Here is a 19,479-nt window from a genome sequence, read left to right on the forward strand (position 1 = left end):
GGAGGGACTGAATCCACCAAGGGAGGAGGAGACCAACTCACAAGTGGGAACAAAGCACCGGCAGAGAAACTGCAGAAGACCCAGAATTCACACCAGACAAAGCAATCAGAATCTGCCAAGGAAAATTCATGCTACAGTGAAATTTGTGGGAAGTGGGCAGTGCTTTGATTCCATAGGAAGTAGAAATAATCTGCTAATATTTCAAGAAAGTATGCCCGGGGCCAGGGGTATACACAGAACTAAATGTCAAAAGTCCACACAAAAAAAAAGTAGTACATGGGGTGGCACACTGTGCCATGTATTTGAGCCAGAATTTTGCTGATGCCTGGAAAGAAATACAGTAATGGCAAAGGTTTACATAATTTCACATACCCTAGGAGAGATTGTCCTGCAACAAAAAACACGACAGTGTCATTAACAGCAGAAAAAACTTCTTCATAGTGCATAACACTGAAGCAGAAGATGAAGGGACTATCTGCCTGAGAGGAACTGACATGTATTAATTTTAAGTTGAATTTTGGTGGAAAAGGCAATGGGATGCCAAAAATAGTGTTTTTAGGAGGAAAAAAAAAAAAAGGAAAAAAATAAGAAGAAAATAAAAGCAAACAGAATAAACTAAGTGACTGCAGCTTGGGGCATTTTAGAGGGGAGCTCACACATTCTCTTAGAAGGGTTAATCAAATCTACAAAGACATGAATTTGAGAAAAGTTACAGATTACATTTGCTTCAAGGGAAAATAAGCCTATCGTTTGATTCCTGCTTTTGATGATGCCAAGTTACTGGAAAAGTGAGGAATTAAAAATAAGTAAGGAAGATATGTGTGTCTTCCAAAGGACAGAGAAGGTACTTCAGAACCCAGAAAATACCTGATAGTTCAACCCCTGAGAAAGTTCCTCTTACTTTAAGGCAGAGATTAAAAAAAAATAGGACAAGATGAAAAGGAACAAGATGCAGTGCTCATTGCTCTATCCCAAGGGAAGTATTCCTGTGAGACAGGAAAAAGTAGAACCTTTTCCTTATTAATAGACTCAAATGAACTAACTGCATACATTGGAAGTGTTTTTCACTGAGGGACAGAAGTCCTTGAAACAATACACCTTGCTTCTTTGTGCATCATCAGGCTGTGAAAAGGCTCTGTAGGGAGGGAAACAAAATATAAGCAGACAAGATGTCTTCTGAGATTCTTTGCAGATTGATTAGACAGCTTCCTGAAGTCTCCCTGGTCTTATGCTTTTGATTCCTCATTCTTACACATTCCAGGTAAGATACGTCTTTTTGAAGCCTTCCTGAGGTTCTCTTGGTAGAAAAAGTAAAGCTTTTTTTGGTGACACAAAAGACATTAAGATTTTCATCACGGGCAAAATCACAGTATCAATATAAATTCTCCAGGCAGCTTTGGAAGTAACGAGAGCTACGGAACCAACAGACGTACAAATAAAATTAAGTAGATTCCATGCAGTATAAATAATAAATGAGACAATGAGAGAAGCTAATAGAGCCAGGAAGATCATCCAGTGACACCATAAATATATTCCTCCAACACACAAAAAGAAGGTATGAGGATTTCTTGAATTAATTAACTGCAAAAGAGAATTTGTGTTTAATATAATTTCTGAAATCTGAAAGTTATGATGAAGATGGAATTTGACTTTCCAGGTATCATAGTTCGATCTGGACAGTTCTGGTTTCAGGTAAGGGAGCTGTATTACACATGTAAGTACAAGTTAACCCAGTTGAAAACCAGGTCTGTCTCACATAATACAGGCTGCCCACACCAACATCTATGGGGCTGATGAAACAGGAGCAGTGCTTATCTGTGTGGACCTGTTTTTGATCTTGCAAATCTATCCTGACTTGCCAATCATGTCAAACTGTAACCAGTTCTGAAGTCTGGGACACTGTGACAGAGTAAACAAAGTTGGTGATAGATATTTTTTCAGAGGGATTAGTCAGTTTGCTTACCTTAGAGACCATTATGTCTGCAAAAGCCTAATAGCAATATGCTCAGATAGAAAAGGAATTTTTCACCTCAGTCAGGGGTTAACACTTTTCTTAAGTACTGAGTATAGACAGCTTATTGCCATTTCCAGAGGATCCAGCAAATAACCTGTTGAGAAGATTATTTTAATGATCTTCAAGTACAGGATTCTTGGATGCATGCACACACTCTGGAGCATTTCACAGAAGTGCAACCGAGCAAAGTGCAGAGCTTGATTATATACAAGTTTTTCTAAGTCTAATTCACAAAACCAACCCGTCTGACCTCAGATGAAGTATAAACTGCAAGTTCCAAAGCTACAGCTGAGATTCCCCTCAAGAAAGAAATTAATACTATTAGCACAAATCAGGTCTGCATGTTCCTGGCCCAGACACTTTTTAAAATGAGATTATGAAATTGTTAAAGGGGCAAAGATAGCGATCCCCCAAGGCTTCATAGAAAAATGTGTGAAGATATACACAAAGGTGACTTTAGACATTGAAAAGTCTAAGAAAAGGTCTGAAATCTGGCCTCAAATGAAGCATGAGCTATTAAATATTGTCACCTAGGCCAGCAGTAGAGACCACACTGAGTGAAAGAGCACATTAGGAGACAATCACCATCACATTGATGCCACATAAAAAGAATTGCCTGTCCTCTGCTGTCCTCTCCAATGGAAGGATTTAACAACAGTGACTAGAAACAACTATATAATAGTTACATTATTCTCTGTCCCCCTCAGCAGTTTTCTTTCAAGATGCTACAATTAAATAGACAATCCTACGTCTCAATTTATTTTTCTAGATATGTAAATACTGACAAGCTCAATAGGCTGCTTAGTATGTATGATTTTAAGCCATTAATTTGAAATATGGCTTCAGACTCCTGGCCAATATTTCTCATCATTCATAGTCCAAGGGGTTGCTAGGAGAAAGTGTCAAAAGAACAAAGAACCTGCTCAGCCAGACTGGAGTTGTTTCCAACCTTCACGCTGAAATTAAAAAATAGTTTTAGCAAAACATAGGTCATCACTTGCTGACATTTTGTTCAACAGAAAACTGAAAACTTGTTGCCTGAATGTTTAAAAACTAAAGCTGCACTCATCAGAGACAGGGAGCTAAAAAGTCACAAGAGGAAGGTGTAAAACCAGCAGCATGGCTTGGGTCCCAGATTTATCCCACAGCTCTCACTCAAGACTTCTGTCTGTAAATTGCTAAAAGAAGGATATAAGGGCACCAAAACCTGACTCTTTCAGGCTTACTGTGATAATTCTGTTTTCCTTATTAGGGATGAATTCAAACTCTCGTGTTCCCTGCGAAATACAAAGAGTGTGTAATTAGGATGAGATGTTTACATCCTGGTTTATGTCTAATAAATACACAGTAACAGGAAAGCATATGAAGTCCAATTCAGCAAGAGAAAAATGCTATTTAAGGTTATATGGGATGGGAAAGCATGGAGAAATTAATTTTACTGAACTGGATAGAAAAAATGCAACTCCCCCCCCTTTAAAAAAATACGAGTCACACTTTCAAACGGTGGGATATTTGTAACACAGATACACTGCCATCACAGCACTGGACCATGTGTTTTCATAGAAATAAACCCCATAACTTTCAGCCTTCATAAATAAAGAAAAGGAATAAAATGGCATAAAATATCAGGAGTGAACAAAATTTCTGGTGAGATAAAGATGTTGAGACTCAGATACCTTTCAAAAATCAAGTTCAGTCTTGTTGTGTGACTAAATGTCTCCCCACTGAACATTTAAAGTTTACACTCATGGTTTTAATTTCAACGTGAATTTTTATTAAATAAAGATTACATATTTTATTTGTCTTACAGAAGCTGTATACGAATTTCAGAGAAATTGGTGGCAATGTGTTGAAAAAAGGTTTTGGAAATTTTTGCTGAGTTAAACAGTAAGATTGTTTTTGCAGTTTTGCATTCAGTGGCCTGAATGTGTCTGTTTTTACTTATACCTCTTCCTGGAAGAATTCATTCAGTTATTTGCATGATTATTCAAAAACACTGAGAATTTTATTTTAACACAGCATGTCGAGAAAGGCAACTAGACCAAGGCCAAAGGCTGGCCTTGGAAAGGTTGGCCGGTCTGGAAAGGTTGTTCGTAATGAATGCCAGACAGGCAAAAATGTAAAGTTTTGTCAAAGTGGAGATGGATCCAGTAGCAACGGAAGCATCTTTGCAGAGAAACCATAGGGTATGCTTTTAGCCCGTGACTGGATATTCCTCCTGCTGTTTGTGGTGGAACACATAAAAAGGTTAGGTCTGTAGTAGAGTTACAGACCTCACCAGATGGAAACAAATGGTTGTAGAAAGAGCGGTAAATATCAAGTCAAGCATTTAGTCAAGCATTTAACATTAGTTAGTCAATAACTAATAACTTAGTCAAGCATTTAACATTCTGGCTGATGAGAAATAAGTAGTAAACAAGAAAATATGAATGATAGGAATGTATTATTCAACACTTTCATCAATTACCTGGTGAAAGGAGTGTACAGCCTGGTATTGAAATTTGCATAGGATACTAAACAGGGAGGGATCAGGATAATGAAATACAAAGAAGTCACGACATAAAGTTTTACACTGATGAAGACAAATAGAAAAAAAATCTTCAAAACAAGAATATGAAGTGTATTTTGTAAAAAAGTAGTGTATTTTGTAAAAAAGTCCCTTGGGAAAATGGTACATAGCTTATATTCTCTAATCACTTAAACAACTCATACACTTCCTAAATGTAAAGTACAGGTTCTTGGAAGAGACTTTGATTAAAGTTCCCCACATCAGTCATAGGTCTTACAACATGGATACTAGATTCCTTGATGGAGACAAACAGATCATAAGCAAAAATAATTCATAGGAGATGTCAACAAATTAACACCTTGTCTGGATCCTGTCAGGAATTTTGAAGTAAAATTATATTTCAGATTTAGTTTAGAAATGTCTAGTCTTATAGAATGAAGTGGGAAATAGTTAAAATGAATCAATTCATATTCTCTAGGGCCCAATTTTTAGAGTTTTAAGACATCTAATAATTCCATGGAAGTGAAGAAAGGCTTGATGGTGGTAGCATATGTAATTATCCCAACACCTAGACCTTCAGTAATCACAGGAAAATCACTTCCTGCATTCTCTTGCACTGGCGTAGCAGGAGCTGGGGAAGGAGAGAGGCTCGAAGGAGTCTGGCTTAATAAATATAGGATGAATATAAATAAGTATTGTCTAACACTAAGATCTAATAGACTGTGCAGTGAACTCCCAAAGGAGACATTGCTTGAGACTCTTAAGAACAGGATGATTAAGGCATTGGTGAATATACCCAGGGGAGCTATCCTGCAGCGGCAAAAAAATGGGATAGAAGACAAAACAGGTGATTTCTAGCAACTTCAAGGCATGGCATTCCATCCCCAGCAGCCATTCAGAAAACTCCAGAGAAGCAAGGTTATTTCCTATGTACATAAAATTCGTGTATGGGAATCGGAAACCCCTGTATTCAGCATATAAATGCACACAGTTGTGTGATCTTAATACAGAATATAAATAAACAGTGACAGAGATGCTTAAAATATACACACAGTAGCTGACAAGGTATTGTCCTCAATGTATCTGAATGCAAAATGGGATATGGCTGCTTTATATTACATTCCTTTCTGTTTTTAAGTTTTTCCACATTCTTCAAGGGTTGAACAATTTTTGTAATTTATTTACTCTTAGCATTAAACAGTACCAAGGGTGAATTTACATCTGATGCTTAATCCAAATGGACTTTCTTAGCAATTAAAATTGGTGTTTAAAATAAAAAGTTTTAATATTGCGACATTCAAAAGGCAACCAAAGGTTTTCACTGATTATAAGTAGAAAGAGGAAATAATGTATTATTCAAGCTCCAGAGCTTGCTTAATGCAAGATCAATTTTGTTAAGTGTTGCTTAGCAATGGATTATGAGAGCAGATCCTGAATATTAATGCAGGATGGGTATGGCAGCAATTCCTGTGAAAGTACATTATAAAAAGGAAAGGATTTTCCTGGTGAACCACAGACAAATAAATACCTGCAGAGTTCCATAAACAAAGAGACCTCACATCTTCTTCACCTCTTGCATCATTTATTGGTTACCAAGCTACACAGCAGAAACTTTTAGATCATCTTTGTTGTTTTCCAGGTATGGACCCAAAATGCTGAGAGTCTGTTCCCAAACCCTGAGGCAGGCAGCAAAAATTTAGTGGTACAAGATTAAGGCAAAGCAACAGGAGCAAGTTTTTTGTAATAGTTCACTAGTTTTCTGGAGGATGTGAGATTTTCTTGTGATATTTTGTAGCTGCAATCCAATGTATCACGTTGTTTATATTCATTATATAGCTAAGACTTTTATCTTCTCATAGACAGTGGTGGCGCACTTTTCTCTTATAATCAGAGCAAAGACCTTACTGCTTGGCATTTGGGTGGTTTTGTTGTTGCTGTAAAAGAAAGTGCCTGTCACCTTATGCAGAAAGGTGACCTTATCTCATTTTATCCTGTATTTTATTTTTATATGGTCTGTAGAAGAGATGACAAGTGGGACAGGCTGCGCTGTGAGAATGATCAACTGCTGGAGAGAAACAGAGGTGCAGGAGCCATGGGAGGTTTGCACCTGAAATGGAAGTTCCAAGGTGGGTTTGCTTTGGTTGAGATTCCTTGAACAAACTGGGTCTGCCTCAGGCATCTGAAAATGGTCTGCTCTGACAACATTTTAACAAAGCACTAACAGTGCTGCTTTGTCCTAAATACAGACCCCCCTATATTTAAGGTTGCAGTACAGTTTGTAATGTAGATTGCAACTTCTAACTACAGCTTTGGCAATCCGTAAAGATGGCAGAATATCATTTTGACCTTTTACATGAGATACGTTCTCTGTTGCTTTTATAGTACTTGATTACTTGAATTGCTTGATTTTTCTTTATGAAATGGAAACAATAGGCACATTTTTATATTACACCATCACTAAAAACTCCTGCGTGTTTTCTCAAAACCCTGATTTTATTAATTAAAATTCTTCTGTCACTTCATGGACTTGATCATATAGGGTGAAGCACACTAAGACTTGTTCTGGGAGCTATCAAATTTATCATACTTTCCAAGCATCTGTCTACATGACTCTTTTGGGAGTCTTATGTTATTTTTCTACATCTATCTTTGCTAAAGAAGTGAATTTATAAGAAAGTACTTATTTGACTCTCGTTGATTATTGTTCAGTATTTGTGAACAGGTTCTGCCAAATAAAATGATAGCTTTTCAAGTATATTTCTTCCTAATCGTCTACTTCCCATGCAACTTGGGAAATCCTGCTCACATGTTTTTCTCCTCTCAGACTCAGTTTTATTTACTACATCTCATTTTCTTTAAATGTGGCTTTAAATAAAGTCTCTTTGGGGAACTGAGGAGAAAAATATATGTGCATGTAGACGTGTGATTGTAGAACCTCAGACTGTTTTCAACTAATAAATAGACTATAAACATTTCAGGACAAGGGCAGCCTTATAGTTTACATCTGTTAGAGCAATGGGACCCGGTAGCTGACTGCTATCTTCAGCCATAACATTAAAAGTAATTACTAGTTTTTATATTATAACATCAACCAGGGATTTCAGAATTCATACATAAAATATGAGAGAGTCCTTGCCAGAGCCCTAATAGCAGAAGTTAGTTCAGAAAAGTGCTTAAACATAGACATGACCTTGTGAGTAAACTTAGACGCAACTTCTCCCCTCCGCTCCCCCTGTTTTTTCTATAAAGTTCTTGCTCCTCAACTTGGCAGCATGTTTAAGAACCCAAAAGAGAAGCATAACAGTAAAGGAAACTCAGGAGACATAAGTAGTAACTTTGTTCCTTAGCAGGAAGGAGAATTACTTGTCTTTTTACTTTGGAGAAGGCAGTTCCAGTCTCAGAGTGGCTAATGAGAAAAAGAGTCTAATTAGCACATAAATCACATAAAATATACTGGCACACTTGTCTTATGTCAGAACAGGAATTCAGAACCAACATTTTATTCAACCATGTCCAAATCCACGGTGGTTCTTTAATATTAGGAAAGAAATAGTAAGTAATTCTTCATCAAATCATCATGTCTTCATCAAAGCTCGAAGAGAAGCTTCAAGCTAAATCCCAGTGGCACCAGTTAGTAGAAAGGCTTTTACTAAATCAGATCCACTGCTGTGTGAATACAGGTGTGGCAGCTTACAACTGCATCTTGAACTAGTGAAGGATAATTCAGCGAAAAAACTCTCCTGTACCACAGGAATGCTTCTTCTGTTAAAGGATAAGCTTTAGAAGAGTCTCATTACCCCCATACAATGTTGCTGCTGAAAGAAAAGGTGCAAGCAACAAGGCTAGATGCTTCCAGTGAGAAAAAAAAAGCTTCCTCTCTTGAAATGCACAAGCCATCCATTATGCTATTATTCCAGGCTGGATCATCAGCTACTATAAGAAGACACCATACATAATTAAAATCAATAGTGATGTGTTGATTTACATCTGCTAAGGATCTAGTTCTGTACTTCAAGCATCCAAACCCCAGGTGGAACTAGGAGGTAATTTAGATAAGAAACACCAACTTCACTAAGAGCTGACATAACTGATTTCCTGGGAAAGATATGCAGAGCTTTCCTAAAGGATGGCTCACAGCATGTCAAGGTACAGGTAGATAGGAAGACTCTAGTGCTTATAAGAATTTGTTTCCTTAGAAAGGAAGTGAATCAAGAAGGAAAAAAAGGGTGAAACTTAGTGACAGGCAAAATTCAGAAGGGTAAATTAAAAGGAATAAGAGTAAATATTTTTGGTGGCTGTAGTAATTGAACATGGAATAGTTTTGCTAAGGATAATGATAAAGATATGCAGCTACAATACCATGAAACTAGATGCAAATGAGAATGAAAATATTCCATGTACACTCACCTTTAGTGGTATTTTTCTGCCTTGTTTTTGTCATATGGGATTTTTATGGGATATAGGATTTTATTTATATTGTATTATCCTAACCAGTAAAAGTAGATGATAATCTGTTGAAAGGGCTTTTACCTGTTTTTTCTTGGATTCTTTTGCAGGCCAACCCTGTGGTTAAGCCGTGTGGTCCCAGAAAGGCCACAGAGACAAATATTGCCTAATGCCTATTAATCTCTCTGTATAGCTGCTTCATTGCCATTGTTAAAGAAAGATGCATTCTTAAAAGGTGAGCAGGGCACATCGTATTGTATGAAATGAAAGAATGTAAACCCACTAACAAGATTCTTTCAGCAGACATCCGAAATGCTGAATTGTATTTGTTAGAAAGCTTGAGCAAAAAACCAATAGTCTGATTTTTGCTGGGTGATGCAGGTGCTGAGGAAAGGGAAGGAAAAATCCAAATGTTTGTTTGTGCGCCTCCAACAGTGCCCTGCCTTTCAGAGAGAGAAAAGAGAGAGAGAAAGTGTGAAATCTCACCTCAAGTCCTTGCCTCCCTGCTGTTACTTCTCCTTGGAGTGAAATCTGGATTAGATTGATAAAGAATGGGATATAAAGTCCCAGAAGCATCGTAATTAGACAACTGAAACAACAAAATCTGAACAGCTGTGACAACTGCATTCTCATGATTTCATGATGGCAAGCATGGAGTTAAACAGAAAAGACCAATTATAAAGAGAAATGGGCAAAAGTCAAAAGGAAAAAAAAATAAAACTGTAAATTGAGTTTGTGCTAGAAGTGGTGAGATAAAAGCAAGATGAGCACCTGGCTATATAAATGCAGTAGTTACTTGAAACAGAATGCCTGAGAGTGTTTTATTAAAATTGGGCTTTTATTATAAAAGCAGGGGCTTATTTAATAAGTATTCCTCCTAAAGACTTAAAGTGTCCTCTGTCCATGCCGCCTGAATTCCAAGGTTATCAGAAGAACTGTTGCTATGGGCTGAACTCAATTTAGCACATGCTTTTTGTGTGGTGAGTGGATGTGAAAAAGATTCAGCAACACAGATTTGTCTGTGTTCTGAATGTGAAATGAACTTTTGTTAAAGATCTTGCAAACCTCAACTACAGCTGCACAATACTGATACAGCCAGGCAAGAAGAGGATGACCTATTTGTGTCTGTCTGAACTTTGTATTCATCTTTTGATCACAAGCAATGAAACCTGCAGCAATACACCAAACAGGAAGATGTAGGGAAGTGACATCCTCTATATTTAATTATCTTCATATGCTGTTTAACTTAAGATTTTTATCTTAAGATTTTTCTCTTATAAAATCTTTTAACATCAGAAAATAGTGTATGCTCAGGAGATTTTTAATCATTATTATGATAAAGGAAAGTTTGAACACTGCAGGCAGAAGGTTAGAAAGGCCATGAATTGTAATGCAAATTTCATTGTTAGGATCCACAGAAATAGACATCATTTCTTTAAAGAGGAAAAAAAAATCAGATCCCATCATTATCCGGATACATGGCACAACACAGGAGTAGGTAATCATGAATAAGGCGGTTTACAAAAAGCCTATCATTTGCCTGCCCCAAGTATTTGCACCCTACAGTATTTTTGCACATTTCTTTGACAGGATATAAAACTGTTCTATTGGATTCTGTGCAGATTGTTGAAGAACCAGAGGTCTAAAGAGGACATTTACTGAAATGCTACAAGATGGTCACCATAATCTAACAGCGTCTAATGACATTCTCCCTCTAGTTTATATCTCTCTTCCATAAAGAATTTCTGACACCCATCATAAATGGTACCATTTCACCCCACTAAGGCATCACTACAGGAGAGACAGAGCAGGATCTTTCACATGGGCCCAATGCACAAGATACTCCCTAACAGGCACTCTGGAGTTTAAAAGATGCTCTTATCTTTATGCAGTCTGTCATTAGCAAAGCAAAGACCAGCTTTGGTATTGTCTAGAAACCCCTGTTAAAAAAAAAAAAAAAAAAAAAAAGTAATAATTGAGTTGTTTAAATATTTTTGCCTATCACTCAGATTTAATATTTGTACTTCTAGGCATTTTCATCACTGTTTGCCCCTCTCCCCCTATACAGGAACTCTCAGAACATATATCATGTCTTTCCTTTGCCAGAAAGTGCAAGGGGAAAGATGGACATAGTTCACCTAATAAGCCAAGAAAAGACTGTCTGAGGCTTTTAGTTCATCTCACAGTTCTGGCTATTATTTACTTAGTTCAGTAGGGTCTGGAGCTTTTTGACATTACAGTCTCTTGTTCACCTCAGGCACACATTCTAATCAAATCTCATTATGGTCAATAAGTGGCCGGAGGCAGTTCTCCCCCCAGATTCATTGTTTTTAGATCAGTTTCTGTATAATCAGAGCTCCTGTGTCAGCACTTGCAGGAAGCTTGTTCCGGGAGCTAAGGTGTTATGGAGCTGTTATATTGCTTCCTGATCAAGTATCACAAATTCAGATTTACCCCAGGGGGCAGGAGTGTCCAGGTAGGAACCCAAGAGTCCAGCAGAGCTTGCTCAGCTTGTCTCTTCAGCTCCAGTGCCACTCTTGAACCTGACTCTCGCACTGGAGATATCAGGTAATTTTCCCCAGCCTTTGCCTTGAACAAATGCTCCTGTCCAATTACACACAACATTTATGAGATGTCCCATATGGCATGAGCCCTGAAGAGTACAATGTAACTCACTGTCTAGAGTCAACAAGGATCAACATTACAGTACATGAGCTCAGACTTGTATATGCTGCATAAACTACGACAAGAGCCAGATCTTTCCCTTTCTTCCCAGAGCAGTGGAGGGATTCTTTCTCCTGTTGGCTTTCTAGCCAACTTTTGATAGCTTTCCTGTGCCAAGTCCTATAAAGAACAGTCCAGATTCACTGCAGAGTGTGAGGCAAATTGTGTACATAAGTCACTCGTCAGCTCAGAGGTATTTTTGTTAGCTATGTAGAGAATATCATGTAATTACAAGGTAGTCACATTCATGATCATTAAAATAGAGTTCTATGTAATAGCCATATTATGTTGTGATAATCTGTTACAGTTTTGAGCGTGCACCCATCTCAGAGTTAACGTGGCTGAAGGTATTTTCTGTAAGGCAGGTACATCTCAATGTTTAGATCAATAAAAAGACTCTTAAATTTGGTACTTATGTCTTTTTATGCATGAAATTGTACTGAGTTTGTCTCTCATATGCATATAACAAAGAGAGCGAGCACATCCACTGGCATTTTAAGTACTGCATTCACTAAAGCTAACTTATGGAAATCAAAACTACACAGCACTGGGGAAGAAAAAAATTCAAATTCTGAGAATTTCAAATCAAAGGAAGATCCCTGTATTAGGATTCTGCTGGAAGAACTCAGTTGTGAGAACAGAACAAAGAAGCTTCTGCCGGAGGAAATGAGTGGTGCAAAAGAATAGGAGTATTTCGTAAGATAATTCTGCCACATAGGAGCAGGCTGCTACCGGAATCAGAAGGGTTCACTGCATATATTACGGCTCAGCCTAGGTGCCAACACACGAATGTCCACATTAAGTAGAAACTAAAGGGCACGAGATAATGAAGTGAAGGTGGGCAAGTCAAATCCTTAAGAAGCAAGGAGACAGCAATCAGTTGCAATAAAAGTAACTGCAACAGCAGAGTGAGAGGAGGGGGGAAGACTGGCTTAGACCCTCCCAACAAGAAGGGGAACATAAAGGAGAGGAAATAAACCTTCCAAGTGCCATGAAGGGAAATCATTGATTCCAAGCATCATTTGCTTTTCACATAACTCAGTGCACAAGTAAGCAAGATAGTTTACTTGAAAAGGTGGTAGGGTTAAGTAGGAATGAGCATCAGGGTAGAAGCTGACAGTTGTTACATTCGTTTTGTATTTATTTTCAGCAGTATCCATACCTGTGATTCTGTGATTTGCCTTTCATGGCTCTTCTGACTCACTTTTCCTGTGTCCAACAATTCGGAGAGAGCTGGGCATGCCAGCTATAGACTTTGGGCTTCTCTCCCAACTAAGATTGATGTCACACTGTAGAACTGTTCTTCCTCTGCTCTTTGAGTGCAAAGCCAACCCAGGAAGCTTAAATCACCCATCATTTAAGCAGCCCTTTCTGACTTCAGGTCACAGGGAGCCACCCAGTCGGTCTCGAGTGAGATGTAATGTAGAGAGACAGCTTGCAGGACTCATTCATGCCACACAGACACCCAGCCTACAAATTACCCAAAGGCTCTAGCCCACTTCTGACTCCAGCAGCCACAAACTGAAGATATGATATGATATGATATGGTATGTTGATATGATAACCAAAGGGTGGAAAACAATAAGGGTAGAGGATAAATGAGGACACAAACCTGAACTAAAAAGTAGAGGGAAGACATATCCTTTAATCTCTCAGCTTTGTTTTGCCTGCGTGTAGTATGGAAATAACCACGTCAATGACAGGCAAAGCTACTGGGAGGACGCACATTCTGTTCCATGGCAGCTTTCAAGATTAGACAGTTTTATTTCCCAGTAAGCATGAATGGGACCAAAGCCCTGTGAAAGCTGTCATGAAAAAAAGCAGTGCCAAAGCATTCAGTTGCTGATCAAAACCTGAACATTTCATCTCTGGGCAGTATATAAATGCAGTCTTCTAGCAAGGGCTTGTCTTTCCTATAGGAGTCAAAGTATTAAATTCCTGGCCTCTTTATTCACAGTATGGGTTTTTTTTTCTTCTTCTTCTTTCTCCTAGAGTACACAATAATCTGTCAGAAGAGGAACCCAAATCTTTTTCTTGGCATCCCTGGGTGACCTAACAAGTTCTTCTTAGAGCTGTTTTCCCTTCCCATAGCACAGCTCTCCCTCCATTCTGTGCTATTCAGGGGTTCTGTCACGTTTAGGTGTTGTTGTTCGTATAGAGTCTCTTAAGAGAACATGGATTGCCACACCAGGGCACGTTACTCAGCACCTGTGTGCACAGCTGTGAGAATCAGTAAATTTACTTATGCATTCTATACATACCTCTGTTAAGTGTGGCACAGCAGGCGGTATATTCCTACCCACAGGGTGTCGAAGGTGCTTTGAAAGAGAAGCCACAGCCAGAGGGTCACAGTGTGAATGGACCTGTTACCTGCTGGAAAACTTGAAGTCTTTTTTCTTTCCACTTTGGAGCAAAGGAAGGAATTACAAAGTCTCAGTAGTGCAAGCAAGCCAGCTGTTTCCTCAGAAATGCGCAAATCTTGACTAGGGAAATAAAAAGTTCAAACAATGCACCCACAGTTAATAGGCTCAGGCTATTTGGCAAGTTATAAATATTCTTGGAGAGTCGTCAGCATCTTTCAAAAGCACAAGAAGTTTTGCTTTGTTAGGATTGCTGTTGCGCAGATATTGCAAGGCATCAAAAAGAAGGCGGCCTGGTGTGGTTTCTCAGACCTGAATTATTTACATGAAAGGCTTGTGAAATTAGATCCTTTCTCCATAATCAAAAGACTCTTTACAATAGTATGAAACAAAATGCTTTCATGAAGTATATAAGTCATTCCTGTATTTTATCTTTATACCCCATCTCCTTTAATCTCATAGCATGATGTGGACATGAACGAGCCTTTTAGCTCTGCAGAGACTCTGCATGGAAAAAAAAAATATCTGTGATGATGTGCATATTAGAAGAAGAAAGAGATATACTGATGTAGAGCTCTTATCTTCCTTTGACCATTTTCTTTGTTTCACAACTATTTTGGCTCCATTTCTAAACAGTGGTGTAACATGGTACAGAAATATAACTTGAACCTTTGTTAGCTGAATTAACAAGGTTAGTTCATGATCCAGTATTCCTTGGGATACTTCCCAAAAGTATAGCAAAGATTAGATGTACCGATGAAGGCTGCTGGTCATTAGAGCAGCATCAATTTGATCTTCAATAGAAATCAATCCAAATATCTTAGAGAAATGCAGAAAATGGTAAAAAATACCAATCCAGAGTGTTTGGTTTTCAACTAACTAACATGATCAGAGATCATAAAAGTTCAGATAAAAAAACTGACAGTCCTTAATTTGTTCGTAAGATGTGACCCAAATCTGTAGGACTTTGGATCATCTTGGTTTGTATTTTATAATATTTTCCTCCTCCTCACACATCTTTTAAGGTGTCCTCTTATTTTGCAAAATTCACAGTACTGCATAGCTCACAGGCAAACTGAATGTGAGCAAATTCAAACCATAAACTAGAACAAGGAATTTAACCATCAAAACACTTGACCTTCTGAAATGAAATCTTTTCAGCTGGAGTACTGGAAGCCCAGAACATACCAGTTTTCAAGGCACAGCTTACAATGGCTTTACAGAGAGACTGTGAGCAGAAGTAGAGGTTTAGTCTTCAAGAAGGAACATTTCTGAATTCCCAGGAGATACAGTCTGTATTTTAGAGAATATTCCACTATTGTGCAGTGTCTAGAAGTTTATTGTATGGCTAGTCAAAACTAGAGCAGAATTATTTTCTTTTTTAACATAGTTTAATAATATATTAAGGTTTTTTTGAATCTTGGAAGCTGTCAGAAAAATCCTTCACACTTGGTCAAACAAAGGATTTTTAGACAGAATAGCTAAGTTGTAGAGCAAGATTATTCAGAAGTTTTGCTTTCATTTTAGTCTTTAGGCACAAGATCTGACAATTTACTATAGAATATTTACTTCAGAATTAAACAGAGACATTTGTTGTTGAAAACAGTATATGAGAGCTTTTGCTAAACTGGGGCATCCCTATTTTGGAGTGTTGTGGCTTGGGAGTTTTTAAAGCACTTTCTGAATTTCCTGAATAGCACGAAAGTGCTTTGTTCATCTTCTGCAGCTTCATCACAGCTGCATATCCAGTTTGCACATTTGTCGTCTTATATATGACAACTTCAAACATTTTTTTTTAATATCTAATGAATCATATAGTGAGTGATGGCTCTGGTGAATTACTGAGAAGTCATGCCTCTGAATATATAAAAGAACAAGATGGAATGTCTTCTGCCTTATGTGTTTCCAAAGCCAATTGCTCATGAGCTGTTTTTAGGTTTTGTCTGCAGGTATTTGCATTTTAAGAAAGTGAGAAGTCTTTTCAATGGGCCACCATCAGTCATCATGTCAGCTGTAGCAAGCGATATTTTCATGCATTGTTTCGTGGTGATAACTAAAGGGAATGTTTGGGATGACATTTATTTAAATTGTATTATTTCTGAGACAATGATGACAACTAGCTTGGATGCAGCCTGCCTAACTTTATGGTGCTCAGAATGTTATAAATTTCATTCACATTGCAATAATGGCAAGTGCTTTGTAACGACGGGGCTACATTCTCTGTCAGCAAAGGTGAAGGACTAAGAAAATAATTTCCCTGGTCTAAAAGACAGTTGGGGTGGTCAGCGTAAGACAGTCAAAACCTTCCCTCAAATGTAGCACTTCTGATGCTGAGATATTTCTGCCCACTCTTTTTACAGTGGATGAAATACCCCTTTCTAAGCAGCTGAACCATTGACTGGCTACTAACAAGGGAAAGTAATTTTCACATCCTAGGCCTTTCACAGGTATAGGAAGTAGTTGCTTAACATTTATATTCATCTTACATTTAATTTTCTTCCAGCAGAAATAGAAGCTCAACACAGTTTGAAATTTTCACATATGATTCAGCCTGTTTTGAAAAACTGTTATTACCAGTTTAATGGGGTTTAGTATAGAAAGTCTCTTAAACAGGCCAAGAGAGACTATTAAGACTGAGCATAAAGACTGTTTTCCACTCCTCCAGTAGTAATATTCACTTCAACCTCATGTTTGTGACTCCCTGATCAGCATTTCAAAAGTTGGTTTATCTTACCTTGTTGTTGGGAATAAAAGCTACTTAATTGTTATTAAGCTGCCCTTCAAGGCAAATAAAATAATTTGGACTGAACTAAAAAATAAAGACATTTGAGTTTAAAGAGTCCAATTTAGTCTTAAAAGTCTTAGGATTCCAATAATGACTAATAAATCCCCAGTTAGATGCAATTGTTAACAGTGAGTTTTGTCCTACATTCTCCATACTAATGAAAACTTTCCCTTTTTTAATTGATAATCAACTCTTTTTCTGCTCCAAAATCGTAAGACTTCGCAAATCTTCATGAAATTTTCCTTGCTATTCTCAGAAAACTCCAGGGTTACTGCAGAAGGAGAAATATATTCAGAGAATGACAGATTGGTCACTGGGTGATGAGGGTCTTAGGACCAGAGTCGATGTCAGTGGGCTTTCGGGCAGTACCTGAGGCACAAGATTTAAATACCTTCAGAGGGTATTTCAAGTGCCATTAACTCCCTGTTAAATGGAATGAAAGGTCTAGGCTTCATACCAGCAAATTAAGCAACAGAAGCAATAATACCTGCTTCAACATGTAATCTCTAGTATTAGGTGGGAATCACAGTTAACTTGTGTGAAGAGAAAAGGATCCCGTCTCCTTCTTCAGTAACCCAACTTGCTGAAAAAGAAGCACTAAACAACTGAGGATTTATTCTTGATAAATTTTAGCTTCTTTCAACATTTTCGGCAGAACTACCTGTTCTTTGGCATAAGCGCAAACTCTGCCATGTCTCATCTGAACCCCAGACAGTGTCTTTGAGTTTAATACATAAAATGGGCTTATGATAGGCTTTATGGACTTATGGCAGGCTCCTTGTAGCAGACAGTCAGCTGGAATCCAGAAGCTGGAGCTTCCCGGTTGCCTACTTAGGGAGGAGTTACTTGCGCTGATTTGAATTAAGTTTTTACATTCCTCACTGCATATGATGTGATACTAGTAATGGAAAGAGAGGGATATAGATGTATTTTTCTAGAAATTATTTTTCATTCTCTTTGTAAAACCGAACTCTGCAAGCAGAGTAATTCTGAGTGTTACAGCATGGGCAGCATATCTCAAATACCTCAAAAGCTCACAACTGTGATGCCTGTGGCCGAGTTAAACACATTCTTGACAGAAACGTCAGCTCTACTTTCTTTTCCCTATTACAATAAAAATATAATAGCTTCACTGGTGGATGCATATCCAGATATCAAACTCAAATTCTCCTGTTTACTTGAGACATCTCGCTAAATAATCATCTCACTTTGTTAGTTAATCTTGCTTAGTACCATTAATTAACCATGTGGTTTCTGTTCATCCATGTAATCAAGGCTATTTGTTACTTATTTGACTACAAAGAATCAGGTGGTGAGTCCCCAGAAACATTTTATGAGAAGGACCATGGAAGAACTCATCTTAGCAAGGTGATTTCTGTTGGACTGTTTACCGTTGTTAATTTTGGGGTCAATAAAGCAAAACAAAGAAACATGAGTTTGGACTCAGAAAACAGGTTCAGAAAGCAAAGAACGTAATCTGCTTTTGAACATGAAGTGTTTGTTCCCTTTATATAGGCAAAAAAATTGAGCCTAGCTTAGTGAGACTCAGATATTATTGAACTCTTTTGTTCTCAGCAACATCTATAAACACTAAGTTGTGAAATATTGCTCTTCCTTCCCTGTCCAGCTCCTTCTTAAAAAACAGCAAAAAGGCATAATTAATCAAGGATCAGCCTTCTCAAACAGAACCCATTATCATCCTCAGGAATAATTGCTCCCCTAGAAGTGATTTTGTAAATACTAATACATGTTACTTGGCAAACAGAGGCGCTATCTCAGCAAATTTATTCCAAGCAACAGCAACCCAAGAAAGCACTGTAGGTATCAATTAGTCAGCCAAGAAAGACAAGTGAAAAATACATAAATGACAAATGTGACCTATAGCAAGCTTTAATGCACCATCACAGCTTAATCTAAAAGCCTGCTAAGTTGCATGTGAACTATTCACATTTCAAAATACAGTAAGAAGTCTATATTAGGTACTAGAAGTTTATCGAGTAGGAATCAAACAAGTATGGTTATTTTTCTTTTAAGTACACAGCCTCAGACCAAGTAAACACTCAAGTATACATGCTTTGAACAAGTTTTCCACAGAGCATCTTTGGGCACAAGCTCAGGAAGATGCCTAGCTTTACATCTTAAGCGGATCCGAGATCAGAGTAGGTGGAGAAGTCAGGCTTCATAATGCAAATATCTGCAAGTTGTTATAGCATTTCAGTCCCTCCAAAAATGGAAAAACAATCCCTGCTGTTTATTGTAAGACTTTTTGCTATTCTCAAACACAGCATTGATCACAACATCAATAGTCCTTCTGATATTTTGCCTTTCACCAGAATATTGGGTAAAAGACTAGACATCATCTGCAACTCAGACCAAATCAGAAAGAAGCTCCAGTTTCCTCAGGTTTGACTTTATGAAACCTGAAAGAGCAGGATCCTAATTAGGTCTGGAATTCCATGGCATCTTCCCCTTCCAGAAGAAAGCATTTAGATCCAAATGTTTCATTTTGCACCTTTCAGTCTTTTCAAGGTAGGCCGTATTTCTGTTAGGTTTGTGTTTCATTGTTGAAGATTTAAGTTTTTAGATTTTGTTCCTTTTCACATGGCTGGAAAGACTCTAGCTAATTATTTTTGAAAGAAGC

The sequence above is a fragment of the Numenius arquata genome, chromosome 11 (genome assembly GCF_964106895.1).
Source record: "Numenius arquata chromosome 11, bNumArq3.hap1.1, whole genome shotgun sequence".
NCBI lineage: Eukaryota > Metazoa > Chordata > Aves > Charadriiformes > Scolopacidae > Numenius > Numenius arquata.